Source organism: Schistocerca americana, chromosome 3 (genome assembly GCF_021461395.2).
Source record: "Schistocerca americana isolate TAMUIC-IGC-003095 chromosome 3, iqSchAmer2.1, whole genome shotgun sequence".
Classification (NCBI taxonomy): Eukaryota; Metazoa; Arthropoda; class Insecta; order Orthoptera; family Acrididae; genus Schistocerca; species Schistocerca americana.
In genome coordinates this window covers 764,041,002-764,063,469 of record NC_060121.1, presented here as the reverse complement: position 1 = coordinate 764,063,469, position 22,468 = coordinate 764,041,002, and positions in this window count along the sequence as shown.

Here is a 22,468-nt window from a genome sequence, read left to right as displayed (position 1 = left end):
AAGGCAAGAAATTCGAGGTGAGATGGATTGCATCAATTTGTTGTAATAAATACCCACACCAAATATTAACTGACACAGTTAACATTTACCTGTTACTAAAGCTAGCAGGCCCATATCTGGGAGCTCTACAACATGAAAATTGTAGAAAGTGACGACATTGTTAGGCGCAAAATCGAGGACGTGTGTACACCAAAGGACCTACTACCCTGTTCTATGGGATAATGTAATTTACTGTCAAGAACAACATGAAATTTATGCGTAAGACATCCCACTATCATCATGAAGGATTGATATTATGAGTGGACATCACCATTTGTAGATTTAATGATGACAAGAGTATTTTGATGTGGAGGATGTGTGCACTTGACCACCTAAATCTTGTCAGAATTTATACTCTTCAGCAGAAAAATGTATCCAAGGAAAAACTACGCAGTGAAATGTGAAAAAGGAATGGCATTATCCATGTCTCAGTCATTATTTGTAAACACATTGACATCAGCCTCGAAAGTCATATAACACACTAGCACTATTAACGATTACGTAAGCAGTTTTTTAACTTTTTATTAATGCCTTACACCCACATCAACAACATTTTTTGAACGACTAAAGCTCTGTTTCTCGACGTCATATGTTGTTGAATGCTGATATCGACACACATACCTTGAAGTTAGTACATGCCGGCCGAAGTGGGCGTGCGGTTAAAGGCGCTGCAGTCTGGAACCGCAAGACCGCTACGGTCGCAGGTTCGAATCCTGCCTCGGGCATGGATGTTTGTGATGTTCTTAGGTTAGTTAGGTTTAATTAGTTCTAAGTTCTAGGGGACTAATGACCTCTGTACAGATTCTGTGCTATCTTTCTTTCTCTTACGTTATCTTCTGTAACACTAAGGATCGTTCCTTTCCCCGGTACGTTATAAGGAAATTTGCATTTCCTTCAACGGCAAATTATAAACTGAATATTTATAAATCAAAAATGTAAGTAAAATATGTTGACTTGTATTTAAAATTTGAGTTCTGCATATCTATTTCGGAAAGTGAAAATAGATGGTAATATGAAATCAACTATTAAGCAACTCCAGTATCTCCTACGCTCAGTGGAAAATGTGCAATTATACGTATCGTATTAAGATGGTAGAACCATGATTTTTTTGTCGAAAAGAAAAAAAGCTTGTAAATATTATATGATTTTTATTGAATAGTGGAAAACGGTAAATGTGGGGCCATGTGTAACACTATCTACGGACGGTTCCGTAATGGTCGTAAAGGCAAGATTGAATTAATTACGAAACTCACAGGAGCTCATTAAATGTTCTTCCATGCATACCGTAAGAATTATTCTTACGCTATGGTGTAAAAAAACGACCTGTTCTGCACACTGTTTAGTCACCTGCAATGTATAGCCATTGATGCAGGTGTGGAGTTCCGCTTCATGTTGAGACGTTGCTGATTCCGTAGTTACGAGAAAACTTCGTTACGTCCGACATTCATTTAAAGTTTCGTAAAATTTTGCGTAAGCAGGTGAGACTGTTTAATGGAAAGTCAACACAGTAAAGAGAAAATTAAACACAGAAAAACTTCGCTCTTTCTCTCGGTTGAATTAAAAGTGAACAGCTGCGCTTGACCTTAAGTTCTTGTTAGGAACAACTTCTCAAAGTAAATTTACCAGATATTAAAGGAGCCATATTATCGTCAGTCTTTGGAATAATAAGACACTTGTTTTCATTTGTTGTGCTAAGATATACTTATTAAATTTGTCGTTCTTGTAAGTCTCCGAGAGAACACTAAACATAAAGACAAATATGTCTGTGTGATACAGGCTAATATGTCTACATAAACCTGCGCTACCGTTGTGGAAGGAGTAAAGCAAGCGAAATGTTACTGGAGTATATGTGCAGCCTATGGACTGTGTAAAATATTTGAATGTTACACGACACAATCACTATATGGAAGTTCATCAGTTCTAAAGCAGTTTACGTCAAATCTATAGTTTTTGACATAGAATGCGAGATGAAATTAAATATGCGCTAATGCCACTTCTCTGCTCACGAGCTAATTCTTTCCCTGCTAATGTTGCCAGTAGGCCTTAAGTTCACTAAGATAATTGAGTTACTGAAGGAATGAATCGTTAGAGCACAGCTATTTTCCTTTTTTGAAGTAATCATACGTGCTTCTAGTACTTCAGTCATCCTCCATTCTCTTACACACCAGTATTTACACCTGCAAACCTGTAACACTTAACATGTTCGGAATCTGAAGTATTGCTATCGGTATTTATCGACCTTCACAATAATTGAAAATTAAGATTCTCATCTTGCAAAGTGGATTTCATTAGAAATACTTACCAACTTTTGCTCCATACTTTCCTTTTATTGATGGATCTGACAGAAACTTCTTACGTCATGTGTCCTAGTTACTAAAAGAACAATTTACGCTTCATCTGTTCTTCTACGTTCCGCGCTTGATATCGTGGGATACAAAGAATGTAGGACAATTCTTTGTGGTAACTTTTAACAGAAGTCAATAGTTATTGACGCTGTATGCAATATGGCTTTTCTCGGTCAGTTAGGCTACCATCGTTTCGCAGAGATGTAATATAATCGAATTTTTTTAGTGCTTGGGTCTTCACAATCTATCTTTAGTGGATGATATGCACACCCTTCCACTCATATCTGTTGTGTTACTTACAGGACTTACTAGTGGTCGCTGAAATGGAAGGACATCGTTTTGAAATGTAACGATACACATTTTGCACTTACATTTGCTTTTCTAAATAATGTGAACAGCAAACCATGGAAAATAAAGAACTTTTATAGACTGCATTCTAGGGTGACAACAGAAATTAATACACAGTTCTTTATCCACCTTTTTCTTTTTTTACAAATTATCTAAATGTAGCAGAAGAGATAAACAATGTGTAATTCTGAAAAACTACCTCTAGAATGTTATAACTCTGACACACAAATTCAAATGGACCTTTAGTAATAAATACAGACAAAATGGTCGTAAGCGCGATATTTCTTATCGATGGATGGGTTGTATCACTCTTAATGTGTCAGTAGGTCTTAGTGAGGGAACCAGATATGGTGCACATAATATAAAGCTCACTGATAATGACGACCGGCGTCTAATTACAGAATTGGGCGACTTATATTCAACGTCACCCCCACAACTCTCCTCACCTTCGGAACCACAGGCAACGGGAGTCGGTCATCGAGGGGAACTCCCACCACTCTCCTACCCTCTTCCCCACTGCACTTTAACACTCCTCAGATAATGAGATTCAATCACCATATTCAACTTTTGCAGCTGGGGCTTTTTAGTGGGTGGCTTCACTCTGGAGCTGCGCAGCATGTGCAGATAAGGCTGTGTCTATTTGTTATTAACAAATCATGTACAGTCAACTCACTCAAGGTCTATTTGTTAATAACCATTTGAAATTAATACTACGCGTTTTTCGTCATTTCAGGTACCAACAGAGACCGCACCTCTTTACTTATTTTTATCCATTTTTCGCATATTATAAAATTTTACACTATCAACGTTTTCTCCATATTTTTCGTATTTACTTTATTAAATCCGATTTTACCAATTTTTCCACAGTTTTTCGTATTGTTTCAAGATTTTATCCACATATATGAGGTCCATCTCACATGGTCCATGTTACATCATGTTACATCAACATCACGTCACAGCATCTTGGTACATCATGATGATGTCATGTGCCCTCAGCTAATCACAATGCAGCATTTTCCCGAATTATTTTTCACTGTTAAGCCACCACTTTATTACTACCATGAGCATGACATCATAGTATGTGTGGTAGAAATGAACAAGTTGGTAGAAATAATGACATAATGACGTATTGACGATGTCATAACAAATTCTACAAGCATTGCAGTTTTGCTAATTTCGCACTAAACATACTGTGTGTATAAGAAATGTCACGCTCTGCTTGATAAAGCCTTTCCAAACCAGCGCTACATTACTTGATTGTATGATGTCAAAATTTGTGTGTTAAAACAAGATGTTTTTAGAAATAACAGTTGTGTCGAAACAAAATTCTGATGGCTCTAGCCAAAGACACAGTGTGTGTGAGAACTAGTACAGCACTACAAAATATTCATCTAGAGTGCATGACATTGTTTCTAAATTTGATTTTTACGTGTTAGTAGATGTTCTGTAAATTCTTAGTCTATCCATTCATCATGGTGAATTATGTGCGTCCATATCTCAGTGAGGTTATCCTAGTGGAAAGTCCACAGATCGGTATACAGAATGTAAGGCTATGAATTACAACGAGTTCGTTCGTGTAATCGTATAACTAATGTATATTCTGATAAATATTAACGAAATGAATGATACTAGTAAACGATATAACAGCAAAATTCTATAAGCACCATAGTTTTATTGATATCCAAAACTGCCGACCAAATCTAAATGCGGTATTTATAACAGTTATCTCACTGCTACAAATACACACCTAGACTACGTGGAACTACTCCCCGTGATCGCCGGAAAGTGCGGGTCAAAGTGAGATGCTGGCAGGGTACGTAATTCCTGGAGCGGTAGCCGAATCCCTGCCAACAAACGAGAGACCTCCGCATGACTGTCCAGGCCTTTACCAGACCGCCTCCCCAGGAATGGCAAAGAATTTTGAATTATGTAAAGATAAGTACGTGTAATCGTCTCCGACTATGGACTGTGTGTGGGTGGCATCTGACTTCTTCTGTTCATCATAGGGATTGGATAATTAGGAAACACTAGCAACAGCAGAGATCAACCAAAGCTACCAGGTGCAAGAAGACATATAGCACGACATAAACTATTGCATTATTATTGCTGCAAAGTGTGTGACATTCGTAGACATGTAAAAAATTTGTATAGGCGAGCTTTCTATTCATCTGTGTCCATCACAGTGATAGTGTGAACAGGGGTACGAGTATTAAAATGGTACACATGTACAACAGTGCACCTATAGATAATACCACACTGATGGTGGGTGTGGTCTGCCACTCTCCCTTACAGAAGAAAAGACAAGTAACAGGAAATAAACACTTTCGCAATATAACTGTGGAATGTCACTATAAGACTCCACCTATGGCGGAGAAACATGGACAATGACAGAAAGGGACTGGAGCAGACTGCAAGCAGGAGAAATGAAATTTCTCAGAGCAGTTAAGGGAAAAGAAAGAATGGACAGAGTAAGGAATGTAGAGATTAGAAAGGACCTTAAACAATAAAGTATGAGAGGAGAAATTGAAAAAAGGAGATTAAGATGGTATGGGCATGTTAAGGGGATGCATGGGCAGAGACACCCCAAAAGTATGGAAGAACTAAAGATGGGTGGGAAAAGAGCTAGAGGGCGCCCAAGAACACGTTTGAAAATGGGAGTGAGAATATCTGTGGAAAGGAGAGGTGTGACCTGGCAACAAGTGGAGGAAGTAAAGTGGTGGGAGGACCGAGAAAAATGGAAAGGTCTCGTCAGCACCCAGACCCGGCAGTAGCTGGAGCGGGATCCGGATATAGATAGATAGATAGATAGATAGATAGATAGATAGATATACCAAAACGAGACTAAGCAACGGCCACATAAAAAGTCATCGGTTCTTGCAATACGTTAAAACAGAACGGCACATTTCGCACACATTCTGAACATAAACCGGTTTCCAAAGTCGCAGACGTACATGCTTACAGAAATTAACATACAAGCAACAAATGCAGAATGAGTGCTGGAAAAATGGCCTGCACATACTTAATAACAGTAGAATTACTTCGATTTCTTCTCTGTTTCTGCAACTGCCTTGAGTGAACGCTGCCTCCGCAACTAAAAAGTCGCCAGGGAACTCAGATGTGCTCTTGTAATGGCTCTCCTTGCGTAAATAAAATTTCTAGCTCTGGGGAATAAGTACCGTGGCCACAACAAGTGGGCATTGGTTGACGGAAACTGCTAGAAAATGTCCTGCGCAATCACCAAACTGTCGCTAACAGTAAGTTAATGAATTTCTTTCCCGTTTCCGCAATAAGAATGGTAAGCACACGAAGACTGTCTAGTCACCAGTAAATAAACAGGACTGAGTATTACCCACACACTTGAACCATAGCAGAAAGCCTGTGATTGGTAAGATTAGTAGTGTATCACATGCTGAAGATGCATGACAGCCAGAAGACATTGTACGAATGATACCTTAAAAACAGTCTAAAATTATTTTTATTGTAAATATTAGATGTGCGTCGTTGAGAACGGCTGTAAGCTGCTGGAATTCAACTGAATTCTTGTAACTTACCTTCACTATGGGGCCACAATACAAACATGTCATCAACATATCTCCAAAACAAAGCCGTCACATCGATATCCCAGCGTCGATCAGCCGCGCCGCCAGTGATCTAATTCATGCATACGTTGTACCTCTTTGCCTCCGATCAGCGTCTCTGGTGCCTCTTGTATCAGTGGCAGCATGTGCAGTAATGCTAGGACAGAGCGAGTGCTGGAGCGTCAGTTATTTGTGAACATGTTTGAACGGCACACAGCTGAAATACCAGAAGAAGAAGTGGAATTCATGCAGCTGCACGCTCAAAATTTAATTGAGCAGTACGTAATTTTTACAGAGTAACGAAGGTTGCAGAAAATAATCGAATTATGCATTTCACCTACTCCAGAGATTCTCTATAAAATCAGTACGGTTTGTTCGCACGAACAGGTACGACTGACGCATTAATGGTAGACCAAAAGTTTTTAGATAGTGGTCTCATAGCCAAAATAAGTTTAACTGTGGTCACTCTTGATGTACAAGAGGCTTTCAAAGCAGCTCAGGTGTAATAGTAATTGCCAGTTGGGGTGGCCGAGTGGTTCTAGGCACTGCAGTCTAGAACCGCGCGACCGCTACGGTCGCAGGTTCGAATCCTGCCTCGAGCATGGATGTGTGTGCTGTTCTTAGGTGAGTTAGATTTAAGTATTTCTAAGTTCTAGGGAACTGATGACATCAGAAGTTAAGTCCCATAGTGCTGAGAGCCATTTGAACCATTTTGTAATAGTAATTTAAAACCTTTGTGTAGATTTCAGTGTCTGGGTAATCTGTACAAACTGGAGAGGCAGCTACTTTAGCCAAAGAACCGCAACGTTAACGGTCAACAACCTTTTAAACAGAGAACAGCAACCGATGGATGTTTGCGAGTCTACTTTCAGTCTAGATCTGTAGAGAATATTATAAAGAACTCATTACTTAGCTTACGCTACTCAACGAACTCTCTTGTAATTTATTCTGAAGACGAACTAATTCAGTGAATTGAAGTATTAAGTGCTCTTGAACTTGAGAACATGTGCAGCACAGACATGCTACAAATCGGTATTTGGACCGATAACAATAATCTCGGGTTCAACGAATAGAAATCAAAAGAGTCGAGGGAATAGGAAAAAGTCTGGAGGATTGAGATCCGACGAGTGTGGTGGATGTTGAACTTGCAACACCCTCTTTTTTGCAAGAAACTTCTTGACGATATTCACTGTTTTCGGGCGATCGTTGTCGTGAACAAATAATCAGGAACCTTGTTGTGTGTACTGGGGTCGTACCCTGTATAGACGTTGCACGAAACGGGTCAAAATTTCAAAGTACAGCGCAGCGTTCAATGTCGTTCCCTCAGACAGAAATTCCTTGTCGATAAAGCGTTCAGTATCGATAAAGGTAAAGGGCATCGTTTTGACGCGTGATTTTTCGGCTCTGACCTTTTTCCGACGAGGTGATGTCGGAGAACGCCATTCCATGCTTTGCCGTTTCTTTTCAGGGTCGTATCGGAGACACCTGGTTTCATCCTGAGTGAAAATACGGTTCAAGAAATTGTGTGTCGCATGCATTGTTTCGACAGAATCCTGTGAAGCCTCTGAACGTGCCCCCTTCTGATCGTTAGTCAAGTGATGTGGCATAAGACCACAACAAGTCTTCCTCTTCCCTAACTTCTGAGTAAGGATTCGTCACACGGATACACGGTTCATCTGCAGTTCATCCGATATCATGTGCACAGTTAATCAACGGTTGTTGGTGATTAATGTCCTCACTTTTTCAATGTTTTCGTCAATGACGGCGGTCGCCTGTCTTCCGCTACGGGGATTGTCAGAAACAGCTTCCAGGCCTCCTCATAAACGGGCAAACTACTCGTACACACACTTCATAACAGTGCTTAATCCCCACAAACACGTACCAGTATCGCATGCGTTTCTTTCGGTGTCTTGACAAGCTTAAAACAAAACTTTAAATTGATCCCTTGCTCGTTCTCTGTTCTGTTCTCAGTTCAGAGCCAACGCACTAAACAAGCGCTTCGTCCAACAGGTGTAACTAACACGGAACACACACCATGCTTAACTGAACTACGGTGGGGCCAGGTTGTCAACACCGGCCCTACGCAGGTGCAGCGTTGTGAGTCGCCAGTGTTGCCTGATCGACCATTCTGACTTCATTCACCAAACGTTATTGTCAGAGGTTGTAGTAGTAGTAGTAGTACAAGGTCAAAAGGCGCTTCACTCTTTCAAAAACCTTTCTAGAATTTGTTGAACACAACGATTAATCAATTTAAATATTGTGAAAGCTTACAGGACGACATCCATTGAAGTTCTGTGATTTTTAATAGCCTCACGCCCATAACCGATATGTACAAGGAATGACCAAACACTATAACGTAGTCAAATCGTACTGTAGAGACTGCCCTAGAATACAGAAGCTGGTCAAACCCAGCGGACTTTTCAAGAACAACTGAGAAAGAAGAAAATGAGTACTACTTTTTTTTTAAGTATATACAGATGGAAGCAAATCAGACGATGGAGTGAGGTCAGGATCAAGAAATTTACTCTTCGATTACAGCTCAGACTTGATAACGAATGCTCAAACAAGCAGTCAGAACAAATTGACTTTCAATATGCGCTTGAGTCAGGGACCAGTCTAATATTGACAGAATGGAAGTAAGCCACACCGACAGCACTATAACGTTGGATTCGTTATGGAATTTGAGGATTCATAATTTCTTCACTGAATAAATGCCATGCAAGCTCTGTAGATTGTGAAAGCGCAACCGGCCAGAATGTTTTAGATAGGTTAAAGCTCACACGTGGATGTGTGGCAATGGACTATCTGATAATCTAGGTAAGAGAGCAGCCCAACCATGGGAAACGGCAAACCAAAAAAAAAAAAAAAAAAAAAAAAAAAACAACATCTATAAGTTCAGCAACGAAAAATTAAGATAAAAGGTTAGAAATAAATGGGAGTTTGAGTGAAATTGACCAAAAGCCAAGGGAACATAAAAATGTATTTTCCTGTGACCCATCAATTTTTAACGGTTATGCTACCGCTATCATCGAGTTTTAAAGCCATGTTAACAAGCCATGGAAAACTGAAAGCGGTTCATAGTAAATGTAGAGAGACCGCGCTCTTGTAATAGAAGAGACCAAATTATTAACCACCTGAGTTTAGACTGAAGATGGGGACACTCTCAGGAAACAAATAACTTAAAAACGAGGACGATGGCTCATCAATAACACGGGCATAGTTCATAAATTACAAACATATTTTTACAAATTTGGTAACTTGATAGGTGTCCCAGCTGTATGACAACGCTTTGGTGTCAACAATAACATCATACGTAGTACCTTGAAAAAACCTGGATTTGATTATTATAAGGCTAAGACGGAGATTTTGGAACGTGATGTCAGACTGTAAGACATTTCAGAGGGACGCTGTTCCCTCTAGCCACAATTTCTTCGTTATGAACTGTAGATTAAAACTGAAGAAATCACAAGAATGTTCAACATTATGAAGATGGGACCTGGATAAGTTGAGAGTTTCAGAGGGAGCATTAGGAAACGACTGACAAGAACAGGGGGAAGGGGTACAGTAGAAGACGAATGGATACCTTTGAGAGACGGAATAGTGAAGAGCACAAAGGATCAAATTGGTAAACAGACAAGGACTTATAGCATTCCTTGGATATCACAGGAGACATTGAATTTAAATGATGAAAGGAAAAAATATAAAAGAAATGCAGCGAATCAAGCAGGCGAAAGGGCCTACCCGGTTCGTTTGACGAACAGGTTTCGGGCGCTATCTGTGACTGACGAAGTCTCTAAGGCAGATGCAATCGTCCACACTCTTCCAGAGGAAGCTTCTCCGCCCACAAGGTCTGGACATTCACAGAGGGTAGGTTTGGTGGTAGTTGTGAGCTCCAACGTTAGACGCCATGAAGTCTACAGGGTGCAGCCAACAGCAGGTGGTGGATCATGTCGGTACCAATGACGTGTGTCGTTTTGGATCGCAGGAGATTCGCTCTTCCTTGCGAGATTAAGGCGGACCTCACCATCTGCAGCATCGTCGATAGAACCGACTGTGGTGCTTTGATGCAGAGCCGAGTGGACGATCTGAACCAGAGACTCAGGCTGTTCTTTTATCGTGCAGGCTGCAGATTCCTTGACTTCTGCCATCGGGTGGTGGGTTTTCGGGTTCCGCTTACTAGGTAAGGTTGGTTCAAATGGCTCTGAGCACTATGGGACTTAACATCTGTGGTCATCAGTCCCCTAGAACTTAGAACTAATTAAACCTAACTAACCTAAGGACGTCACACACATCCATGCCCGAGGCAGGATTCGAACCTGCGACAGTAGCGGCTACGCGGTTCCAGACTGAAGCGCCTTTAACCGCACGGCCACACCGGCCGGCACTAGGTCAGGAGCCCACTAAACACAGGAATCGGCTACATGGGTAGTGGAGGCTGGGTGGAAGGGACTGGGCTGTTTTACAGCTGAGAGGGTCTCAGGAAACCACAGAAAGGGTGTCCGTCTAAAAGGGGCCAGGTAAAACACAAAAAGGTAGTTACAGAAACGATTGGTATTGTAATTGTAAATTGTCGTAGCTGTGTTGAAAGAACCAGAGCTCCAACCCCTAATAGAAAGCACTGAAGTTCAAATAGTTATAGGTACGGTAAGCGGGCCAAACTGAGAAATAAATTCAGCTGAAATTTTTTCAAATGACCTAACAGTATTGAGAAAGGACAGATTAAATACGGTTGGTCGTGGAGTATTTATTGTTGTGGGAAGTAGTTTACCTTGTAGTGAAATCGAAGTAGATAGTTCCTGCGAAACAGTGTGGTTAGAGGTTATACTTGAGAATCGGACTAAACTATAAATTGGATAGTTTTACCAACCCCCCGACTCAGAAGATGTAGTTGCTTAACAGTTAAAAGAAAACTTGTGCGTCATTTCAAATAGGTACCCCAATTATACAATTACAGTCAGTGGTGACTTCAGTCTAATCTCGATATGCTGGAGAATTACACGTTTAAAGCAGGCGGTAGGTCTAACCGTCATCCGGAATTGTACTGAATGCTTTCTCGTTAATTTATTTTCAATGATGAGTTCATGAGCCCACTCGAAGCGTAAATAGTTGCGAAATCACCTTGACCTCTTAGCAACAAATAATCCTGGACAAATAGGGAGTATCATGGCGCCTATAGGGATTAGCGACCACAAGGCAGTTGCTGCTAGGCTGAATATCTCCGACACGCACAACCATCAAAAAGAAACGCAAAGTACGTCTATTTAAAAAAACCTGATAAACATGCTCTTAACGCCTTTTTAAAAGACAGTCTCCTCTCCTTCCGTTCTGATCACGAAAGCGTAGAAAAGATGTGGAATGATTTCAAAGAGATAGTATTGACGGCAGTTGTGAGATATATACCACACAAATTGATAAGTGATGGTACCGATCCACCATGGTACACAAAACGGGTCAGGTCACTGCTGCCGAAGCAACGAAAAAAGCATGCCAAATTTATTTGAAGGCAAAATTCCCAAAATTGTCAAAGCTTTGCAGAAGTTCAAAAGATAGCGCGTACCTCAATGTGACATGCTTATAACAATCTCCACAACGAAACACTGTCTCGGAATCTGGCAGAAAACCCAAAGAGATTCTGGTCGTACATAAAGCACACCAGTGGCAACACGGAATCAATACCTTCAATGCGCGACAAGAACGGTGAAGTCACTGATGACAGTGCTACTAGAGCAGAGATATTGAACACGATTTTCCGAAACTCATTCACGAAAGAAGACGAAGTAAATATCACTGAATTCCAATAAAGAACAACTGCCAAGATGAGAAACATAGAAGTAGATATCCTCGGTATAACAAAGCATCTTAAATCACTTAATAAAGGCAAGGCCTCCGGTCCGGACTGTATACCAATCAGGTTCCTTTCAGAGTATGCTGATACAATAGCTCCTTATTTAGCGATTATGTACAACCTCTCGCTCACAGAGAGATCCCCACCTAAAGACTGGAAACTTGCTCAAGTCACACCAATACCCAAAAAGGGAAACAGGAGTAACCCGCTGAATTACAGGCCCTTATCACTAACGTCGATTTGCAGTAGGATTTTGGAACATACACTGTGTCCGGACTTTATGAATTACCTCAAAGAAAACGATTTATTGACACATAGCACGGATTCAGAAAATATGGTTCTTATGAAACACAATTAGCCCTTTATACTAATGAAGTAATAAGTGCTATTAACAGGCGATGTCAAAGTGATTGCATATTTTTCGATTTCCATAAAGCTTTAGACACCGTTCCTCACAAGCATCTTCTAACCAAACGGCAATATTGCCTCAGTTGTGCGACTCTATTCGTGATTTCTTGTCAGAAAGGTCACAGTTCGTAGAAATAGACGGAAAATCATGGAGTGAACCAGAAGTAATATCCGGCGTTCCCCAAGGAAGTGTTTTAGGCCCTCTGTTGTTCCTGATCCACATTAACGACACAAGAGACTATCGGAGTAGCCCTCTTAGATTGTATGCAAATAATGCTGTCATTTACCGTCTTGTCAAGTCATCAGATGAGCAAAACGAATTCCAAAATGATTTATATAAGGTATCTGTATGGTGCAAAAAGTGGCAATTGACACTGAATAAAGAAAAGTGTGAAGTTATTCACATGAATACTAAAAGAATTCCTCTAAATTCAGATTTCGCTATAAGTTACACAGACCTGTCAACTTAATACTTAGCGATTAAAAATGACCTAAATAGGAACGATCAGATGGATAATGTTGTGGGTAGAGCAAACCAAAGACTGCGACTGATTGGAAGAACAGTTAAAAGATGTAACAGGTGTGCTAAAGAGACTGCTTACACCACGCTTGTCAGTCCTATCCTGGAGTACTGCTGTGTGGTGAGGGATCCACATCAGGTGGGACAGACGGATGACATCGAAAAAGTTCAGAGAAGGGCAGCTCGTTTTGTATTAAATCGAAATAGGGGAGATAGTGCCACAGACATGATACGTGAACTGGAGTGGCAGTCATTAACATAAAGGCGTTTTTCGTTGCGACGGGGTCTTATCATGTAATTTCATTCATCAGGTTTCTCCCCGATCGCGAAATCATTTTGCTGGCGCCCACCTACAGAGGGAGAAATGATCATCACGATAAAATAAGAGAAATCAGGGCTCGTAAAGAAAAAATTAAGTGCTCATTTTTCCCGCGCGCCGTTTGAGAGTGGAACGGTAGAGAGACAGTTTGAAGGTGGTTCATTAAACCCTCTACCAGGCACTTTATTGTGAATAGCAGAGTAATCACGTAGACGTAGATGTAGCTGCAGATGTAGAAGGCAGGATTGAAGCCTATCCCAGATGCTATTCAATCCGTTCGTTGAGAATGCTGTGAATAAAACCAAAGACACATTTGAAGAAGGATTGATGGATCGGGAGGAGAAGAAATAAAAAGAAAATTGACGTTGGTCGATGACACCGTAATTCTGTCAGAAACAACAAAGAACTAGGAAGAGCAGTTGAACAGACAATGCGGTTTCTTGAAAAGGGGATATACTAATAAATGAGTGTTGCTATTTGGGCAATAAAGTAATTGATGGTCACCGAAGGAGAGAGGATATAAAATGTAGATTGGGAGTTGCTAGCAAAGAAGAAGATAAATTTGTTCATATGGAATATAGATTTAAGTGTAAGGAAGTCATATCTGAAGGTATTTGTCTGGAGGGTTGCCATGTATGGAAGTGAAACGTGGACGATTAACAGTTCAGACAAGCAGAGGATATAAGTTTTTGAACTATATTGCTACAGAAGAATGGTGAAGATTAGAAGGGTAGATTAGATAGGTGGATCATGTAACTAACAAGGAGGCATTGAAAGGAATTTTGGTGAAAAAGACTTAGCGACAAATTTGGACTGAAATAAGACATTAGTTAACAGGACACGTTCTGAGACTTCAAAGGATCACGAATTTAGTACTGGAGAGAAGTGTATGTGGAGAGGGGGAGAGGGGTAGGGTAAAATTTGTAAAGTCAGACATGAATACAGTTAGCAGGTTCAAAGGATGTAGGTTGCATTACCGGTAGTTACTTTGAGATGAAGAGACTTGCACAGGACAAAGTAACATGGAGAGTTACATCAAACCAGTCCTTGGACTGATGACCACAACAACACCAGATGGTAGAAGACTTAGATCTGTAGCCATAGCTCATACAGTCATTGACACGGCTACTGATCTCTTTCACAAAATAAATATTCCTTGAAAACACAAATTTCTTAAAAACAGGGATGTTAAATTGCAGATATAAATTTGATACTTAAGTAAACAAGTCTTCATATATTGTATTTATAACTGGGAAGCAAGGCACCTGATGTAATCACATGACTGGAGTCTTCGAATATTTAATATGACAATGCAATGGAGAATGTTAAGGAAATTTTAAGTAATGTTTCCTATAGACGACTGTATTAAAATCCTTATGATTAACTGTCGAAGTATTCGCAACACAGTATCATAGTATGACGCACTGTTAATAGCAGTGTAGCTCACATAATACTAGGTACAGAAAAATGGATAAAACCGACACAGACAGCAGTGAAAATTTCTGGGAAAATTTTTAGTGGATATTGAAAGTATAGGAATATGGTAAATAGAGATAGTGTATTTCTCGCAGCAGAAAGGAAAATTAAATCCGCCGACATAGTACTGAAACCATATGTGAGACTGTGTGGGAAAGACTCAGAATTAACGATTGGTATACTCTTACAATAGGATCCTTCTGGCAACCACCAGACTCACCTCCACACATATACAAACTTTAGAAGAAACCAAATTTCACTCAAACGTTAATTCCCCAATCATATTGTCATCATCGGAAGAGAAGTTAATCTTTCAGCAATCAGCTGAGAATATTACAGTCTTGCACAGCAATTATTGAACTATACTACCTAAAATCGTCGTAACTTCTATACGGGTTGCGTTAGGACGTTCAAACTGCACGGTTGGCCGCGCGGCATGATGGGAATTAGTATACGCATGCGCTCGCGGTTTAGCGACGAAGTCCACTTCCTTTTGGATGGGTTCGTCGATAAGCAAAATTGGCGCTTTTCGCTATCGAGAAGTCTGTTCACCCTCAATGGGTGACTGTGTGATGTGAAGTGTCCAGTCACGGAATAGTCGGTGTGGTAGTCCTTGATGGCACCGGACTACCGAATGGTGCATGAAGATTTTGGAAGGTGACTTCGTCCCCATTATACAAAGTGACTCTGATTTCGGCAAGATGTGGTTTATGCAAGACGGAACTCGAGCACATCGAAGCAGGAGAGTGTTTCATGTCCTGGAGGAGCACTTTGGAACCGTTTCTGGCTCTGGAGTACCCAGAAGCCACTGTCATGGGCCTTGTTTGGCCGTCATATTCTCCGGATCTATGACTCCTTTTTGTGGGGCTATATTAAAGACAAGGTGAGAACCATCGCTGAGCTGAAAACAGCCATTTATGAGATCATCGACAGCATCGATGTTCCGACACTTCAGCAGTTCACGCAGAATTTCGGTATTCTTCTCTGCCACATCATTGCCAACGATGGCAGGCATATCGAACATGTCATAACGTTAATGCGAATATTTGTAGTGACGTTTAGATTTTGAATAAAGTGTGTGCACGCCGTAGTTTGTAAGTAATTTACGTTTCTTTCATATAGTTCAATAATTGCTACCTTGAGAGTGGTGTCTGTGACGAGACCGCATGTGAAACGTGATAAACGCGTTGCCTGAAAACTATCAACAAGTGACTGTTGGAAAACCACTCATGACAGAAATACAATGGTTCTAATGGTAACAACAGACATTATCTCTACGAGGATGTCCACTTTGAAACTGGTCTCAGCGACCATGATACAGTTGCAGCAACAGTGATTACCAAAGTAGATAGTGCAACTAAACCGAGTAGAGGGATATATATGTAAACTGGATAAAGAGGCAATAGTGTGGTGTTTCATTAAGGATCTCGAAACATTTAGCTCTCGAGAGGAGCTTGTGAAAGAATTGTGGCTCAAGTTTTAGGTAACAGTTGACTGCTAATTTAATTTATTTGTACCTTGTAAAATAGTTGGTGACAGGAGGGGAGCATCCATGGTATACAGCCGATGTCAAGAAACTTCGAAAGAAACAGCGACTACAGCATAACAGAAGTAAAACCAAGCAGAAGGCTATAAATATAGATATGCTGAGTGACAAGCATTTGGCTGTCACGTGGACAATGTGCAAAGGTTTCAACGTTTACTATAGTAGAATATTATAGAAAGATCTTTCATAGGACCCAAAGAAATTTTCTTCGTATGTAAGGCATGTTAATGGCACCAAAGTTAGTGTACATTCAGATACGGATTAGACAGGAAATTGAGAGTACCAAAGCAAAGGCAGAAAAGTTGAAATAAGTTATCGAGCGTTACATCACAAAGAAAAGTCCATCAGTATTCCAAAAATTAAATACTTGCACCACGCAAAGACGGAGGGTATAGATGTTACCCTAGAGCTGTTGAGAAACAACTGAAATAACTGAATTCGAAGAAAGTTCCAGGGCCGATTGTGTTTGCTATGAGTTTCTTTACAGAATCACCGACTGGGTTCCACTCTTTTAACAATAATGTCATTAGATACAGAGAGAGAGAGAGAGAGAGAGAGAGAGAGAGAGAGAAAGAGAAAGAGAGAGAGAGAGAGAGAGAGAGTGAGGTTGGGGGGGGGGGGGGGGGTGACCGTTCCCTTTATCAGGAATCAGGAAGACAGCACAGGTCACATCGGTCTGCAAGAAGGGTAGCACAAGTGATCCACAAAATTACTGCCCATTATCCTTGACATTCACTTGTATTAGAAACTTATGGCATATTCTGAACTCAGATGTAATGAGGTATCTCGAATAGATTGACAATCTCTATGCTTATCAGCAACGATTCCGAAAGCTTTGAGCACACTTCCGAAAAAGCAGTTGACGCAGTGCCACACTTGAGTTTCGTGTAGGAAGTACGAACCTATGCGTATCAAGCCAAATTTGTGTCTGGGTGGAGGAGTTCTTGGAAGGTAGGATGCAGACGCTGCATATTATCTTGGATGGAGAGACATCGAAAAGTGTAGAAGTAACTGCAGGTTTGTCCCAGGACGATGTGTTGACATTCATGTTGTACACTATCTGATCGAAAGTATCCAGACTCCTCTGTTAAATGGGGAACTGAACGCTAGATGTCACGAGAGGCACATCCAACAGTATAAAAGGAGGCGGGGAGTGTTGTGTTGTCAACAGAGAGGCGATAACAGCAGAATGGGTCTGTCAGGGCAGCTCAGTGACCTCGAACGTGGTCTGGTCGTTGTACGTCACCTGAGTAACAAGTCCGACGGGACATTTAAACCCCTCTAAACCTTCCCAGTTCGACAGTTGGTGACGTGATTGCGATTTAAAAGCGCGAAGCATAAACAACAGCTGAACTAAATGCAGGCAGACAACATATACTGACCGACAGGGATCGTCGAACATTACAATTGTAAAAAATAGTATGAAATCAGCGGGAGCAATCACTCTTGAGTTCCAATATGGCGTATGGAGTCAAACGTCTTGGGGTACAACGGTCGAGCGCTTCATCAGCCACACACTTCTAAAATGGTTCAAATGGCTCTGAGCACTATGAGACTTAACACCTGTGGTCATCAGTCTCCTAGAACTTAGAACTACTTAAACCTAACTAACCTAAGGACATGACACGCATCCATGCTCGAGGCAGGATTCGAACCTGCGACCGTAGCGGTCACGCGGTTCCAGACTGAAGCGCATAGAACCGCACGGCCACAACGGCTGGCCACACATTTCTGAAGTGAATGCGAAGCAAAGCTTGTGGTGGCTGACAGAGCGACGCCTCTTGGCGATGGGTGACTGGAAGAGAGTGATTCGGAGTGCTAGATAACGTTAAACGCTGTGACAATGCATGGAAGGGTTTGGGTTTGAACGAATGTGAGAAGGAAATTAGTTATTTAAAGTACCGTCGACAAGAAGTTCATTACAAACCAACCACAAGCTCGGATTGTGTCAAGGATGGGGAAGGATATCGGCCGTGCCGTTTCAAAGGTAACATCCCGGCATCTGCCTGCAGCGATGTAGCGAAATCAGGGAAAATCTAAGTCTGTGTGGTCGGACGCCAATCTGAACCGTCGTCCTCATGAATTCGAATCGACTGCACTAACCACTACTCCGCTTCGCCTAGTGGTTTGGTTTTGTCTAATGCCTGGAGAACGCTACCTGCCATCATATGAAGTATCAAAAATGAAGTACGGAGGCGGTGGCGTTGCGGTGTAAACATGTTTTTTGATGATTAGAGTGAGGTCCTGGTATTGTGCTTAAGATAACGCTAAATACGATAGGTTTTACAGAATTGTGTACTCCGTAGAGCACCGAAACTGTTCGGAGATCATGAGTGTTGGCTTCTGCATGACTATGCTTCCTGTCATAAACCAGCATGTCTGAGGGAATGGTTTGTGGATTATGACATTCCAAATTGGACTGACCTGCCCAGAGAGTCTCTCTGAACCCAGTGGAACATTTTTCGGATGAGCTAGAATGTCCTCTCCAGATCCAAATGTCAAACATCGCTACAATTTCTGGTTTCGGCTCTTGAGGAAGACTGGGCTCCCAATCTTTCAGAGACGTTCAGACTGACAAGCATAATTAAAGTCGTTATAATGGCGAAGGGTGCATGCAGCCTTTATTAATCCCCTCTAACAGGTGTCAGGACTCTTTCGGTATGGTGGTGTATATTAATGACTTTACAGACAATATTAACGGTAATCTGCAATTTGTTGCTGACTATGCCGTTATATATCATCAAGAAACGTCTGAAAGAAGCTGCAAAAACATTATAATATAACTTGGTAATTTAAAAATGGTGTAGAATTTAATAAGTTGCTTTAAATTCTCAGAAATGTCAAATTGAGATCTACTGAAACTAAAAAAAAGTCCTATAATATGACTAATGTATCAACAAGACACAAATGGAATCGCCCAAATCATACAGATACCTGGGTGTAGCATTTTGGAGGAAAATGAAATGGACTGATCACATACGGTCAGTCATAGGCAAAGGTGTCAGCCTATGGTTCACTGATAAAGCACGGGGGAATGCAATCAGTTTACCAAATCGACTGCTTACATAACAATCCTGGAATACCGCTCAAGTGTGTGGGAAACGCAGCAGATAACAGGAACCAGCAGAGGACTCTGAACTTTCACAGAGAAGTGCAGAACCAACGAGCACACGTTGTTTGATCGATGGCAGAGCTTCACGGAGGTCTTGAAGAAAGTGAACTGGCTGACACTTGCAGTCAGTGGCACACTATTCCGAGAAAGTACACTTACGAAGTTTCAAAAACCGCCTTTAAATACAGGATCTGGGAATTTAGTACAACCCCCTACACATCACTTCCGTAGAAATCTCTATGTAAAGCTTAAACTATTTGAAGCGCGCACCCGCTGTGCACGTGAGGTCTTTTGAGACTCCATACCACTTACACTTCTCACACTACATTATTTACTGGACCTGCAACGCTCATGGATCCTGACATCTCTCTCGTAGTTATGATATAAATGACTACTATGCAGAAATACAATTAATTAACTATTTCTTTAATTTATGATAACTTAATTGAGGAATCAACGAAAACGGGCATTTGGGGTCTTCAAAAATCCCAGCTGGTTTAACTGATTCAGTGTTGCCAGAAAATGGCAGAACTTATTAACAGCGAAGGTTATTCACTTGTTAAGCTTCAGACAGCATTTTTGCTACGGGGGAAGTGAATGTTGGCTGGCCTTGCTAGGTAAGCGCAGTATTTTTCAGATCTTAGTTTTGCATACATGTATAATATTATTCATAAAAAGAATAAAATTGAGCCGTGGTGGCTCATGTTCCCGCACCCTGTTTTTGAAGTACTTCCACCTCACTACGTTTATTTAAATTACTGGTGTCACTGAGTTGCTGCTTTGCATGACCGTGTGCGGTGCTAGCAGCGCGTATCAATATATCTCCTCTCGTAGTATCTTTGCTCGACTGCTATTACTTCCCGGTTGTTGTCTGTCGTAAACCAGTTCGAGTCGCGAGTTCGGGCTGCCAGTCAGCTGGAACGCGTCTCGAGTACAGGCCGGACCTGCTAGTCAGGGAGTTGCGATGATGCGCTAGTGCAGTCGTTTTGGAACAGTGAGGTCTGCGTCGACATGGCTCGCCTGACCCTTGCCGCCACGCATCACTTGAGCCGGGTCACGGTCTTGGAGGATCGTCGGTCGGTCGTCCTAGCGGACGGTGCGTTTTGTCTCGCCGATCGTTCATGTGTGAGCTGTGTGTGTATCTGCGTATCGACTCCCGATTTGTCTTCGTGTGTGCTCAGTTACTCTTGGGTATCGTTCAGGTCTTCATGCAAGTGTTTATCAGGTTGTGTGTGTAGTTGGCGTTATTCCCACTGACGACTCTTCTAGATGCTGTCGGCATTCTGAGGGTAGTCGGTCGGTTGGTGCGGACCAGGGAGGATATCTCCGTGCGGTGCAGTCGGCTGGGTCTGCTGGCAGTCATTGCGCAGTGTCGGAGCGTGTGTGGAGCTGTCCGATCGCTACGAGCTTCGTGGCACACCGACCCAGGACGTCAAAGTTGAGTGGTGTCTTAAGTACCCAAACCACATCCATTCATCTTGTGTTGTTCGACTCGGTGGTTCGCTGTTGGGGAGTTTTCCTGTGAGCAACACTGAGTGTTTGTAGTGGAGAAATCGAACCACCGTGCGGTGGAATTAACTATATTGGTTTACTACAATTCAAGTGCATCAGCAGAATTTTCTGCCTTGTGGCCGTTAGTGTTCTGGTTATCTACCCTGGTCGCTGACGTATATTCAGGCAGTGTTCCTCTTTGGTGAAGTTAACTAGTATATTACCTTATTTCAAATTTAAGTGCGCCAGCGGAATTTTCTGCCTTGTGGCCGTTAGGGTTCCGGTTACCTTCCCTGGCCACTAACGTAATTTCAGGCAGCGTCCTTTCCTCACCTGTTGTCACTGTCCAGAATAGTGTGTAGTTTTGACAGCTTAATACATATTTCATTGTGGATTATCACGTCTGTAACAGTTTGGTCTTTGAGTTTTTATGTACCGATTGGTGGCAAGCAAGTCGTTTGGCCAGTCGGTCCGTGACTGTCTCTTGGTTGGGTTACTGATGGATCATGTCTAGTTGAGCCGAACACCTGTCTCACCAAATTCAAAGTTAATGTTTTGAGAGCTGCCCCCCCCCCCCCCCCCTTGGAGGTTTCTGAGTGCCGTTGTCTATACTGTCCTTTTCATGGGTGTTTAATGGTCTGTTGGTAATCTATTATAGGCAATACTTTAAAAGAAAGAAATTTTTATTGCGTTTTGTGTAAATCAATTTATGTAATTCAATTGTGGTCCTTCAGTGGCTTAAAACCTTATTCTTAAATTTAATTATTGTCTTTGCGTTGCCTTTTCATTTAGTGTGCGATTTGCCATTGAGAAGGTATTTTTGAATTTTTGGAAAATGAACTGTGGGCCTTCAGCAACTTCAAGCCTTATTCTCAAAATTTCCCCTTGAGCGAAAACATTTCGGTGTTCTGCCTTAAAAGATTATGGCAATCTATTTTAAAATTTTGAAATTTAATTATGGCCTTCAGCCGTTTGTAATACACCTTGTATATGTTTGTTCTATCCACTTTTGCCTCGAGGCTTTCCGCTTAGCTGTGATGCGTGTGTATATATATAAATTTTTTATTAGCAATTTTAACTCCATGTCTTCAGTCACTTGCAATTTATCTTATTGCTTTTTAAGATTTCTTGCTTGGAGGCCTTCAGGCATGAAGGAATTGAGTTTTGAAACTCGTAGTTGTAAAGGTTCGGCTATGTGCCGTTTTGGTTTAAATGTGTTATTAAATTACAATAAATTACAATTTTGAAGTGAAACTAACCGACACCTTATTTGGTCCTTTCCACAATCCTAATCACCTGTTCTGCCCAGCGGGTTTAGCGGGCGTTTCAGAAATGTCTGTTCATTATAACGTGAGTAAGTCAAAATTATGAAAACTGTGAGAAATGTAGGAAAAACTATTTTCTTATAACTTTGGTTAGAACTTAAATAGAGGACTAACTT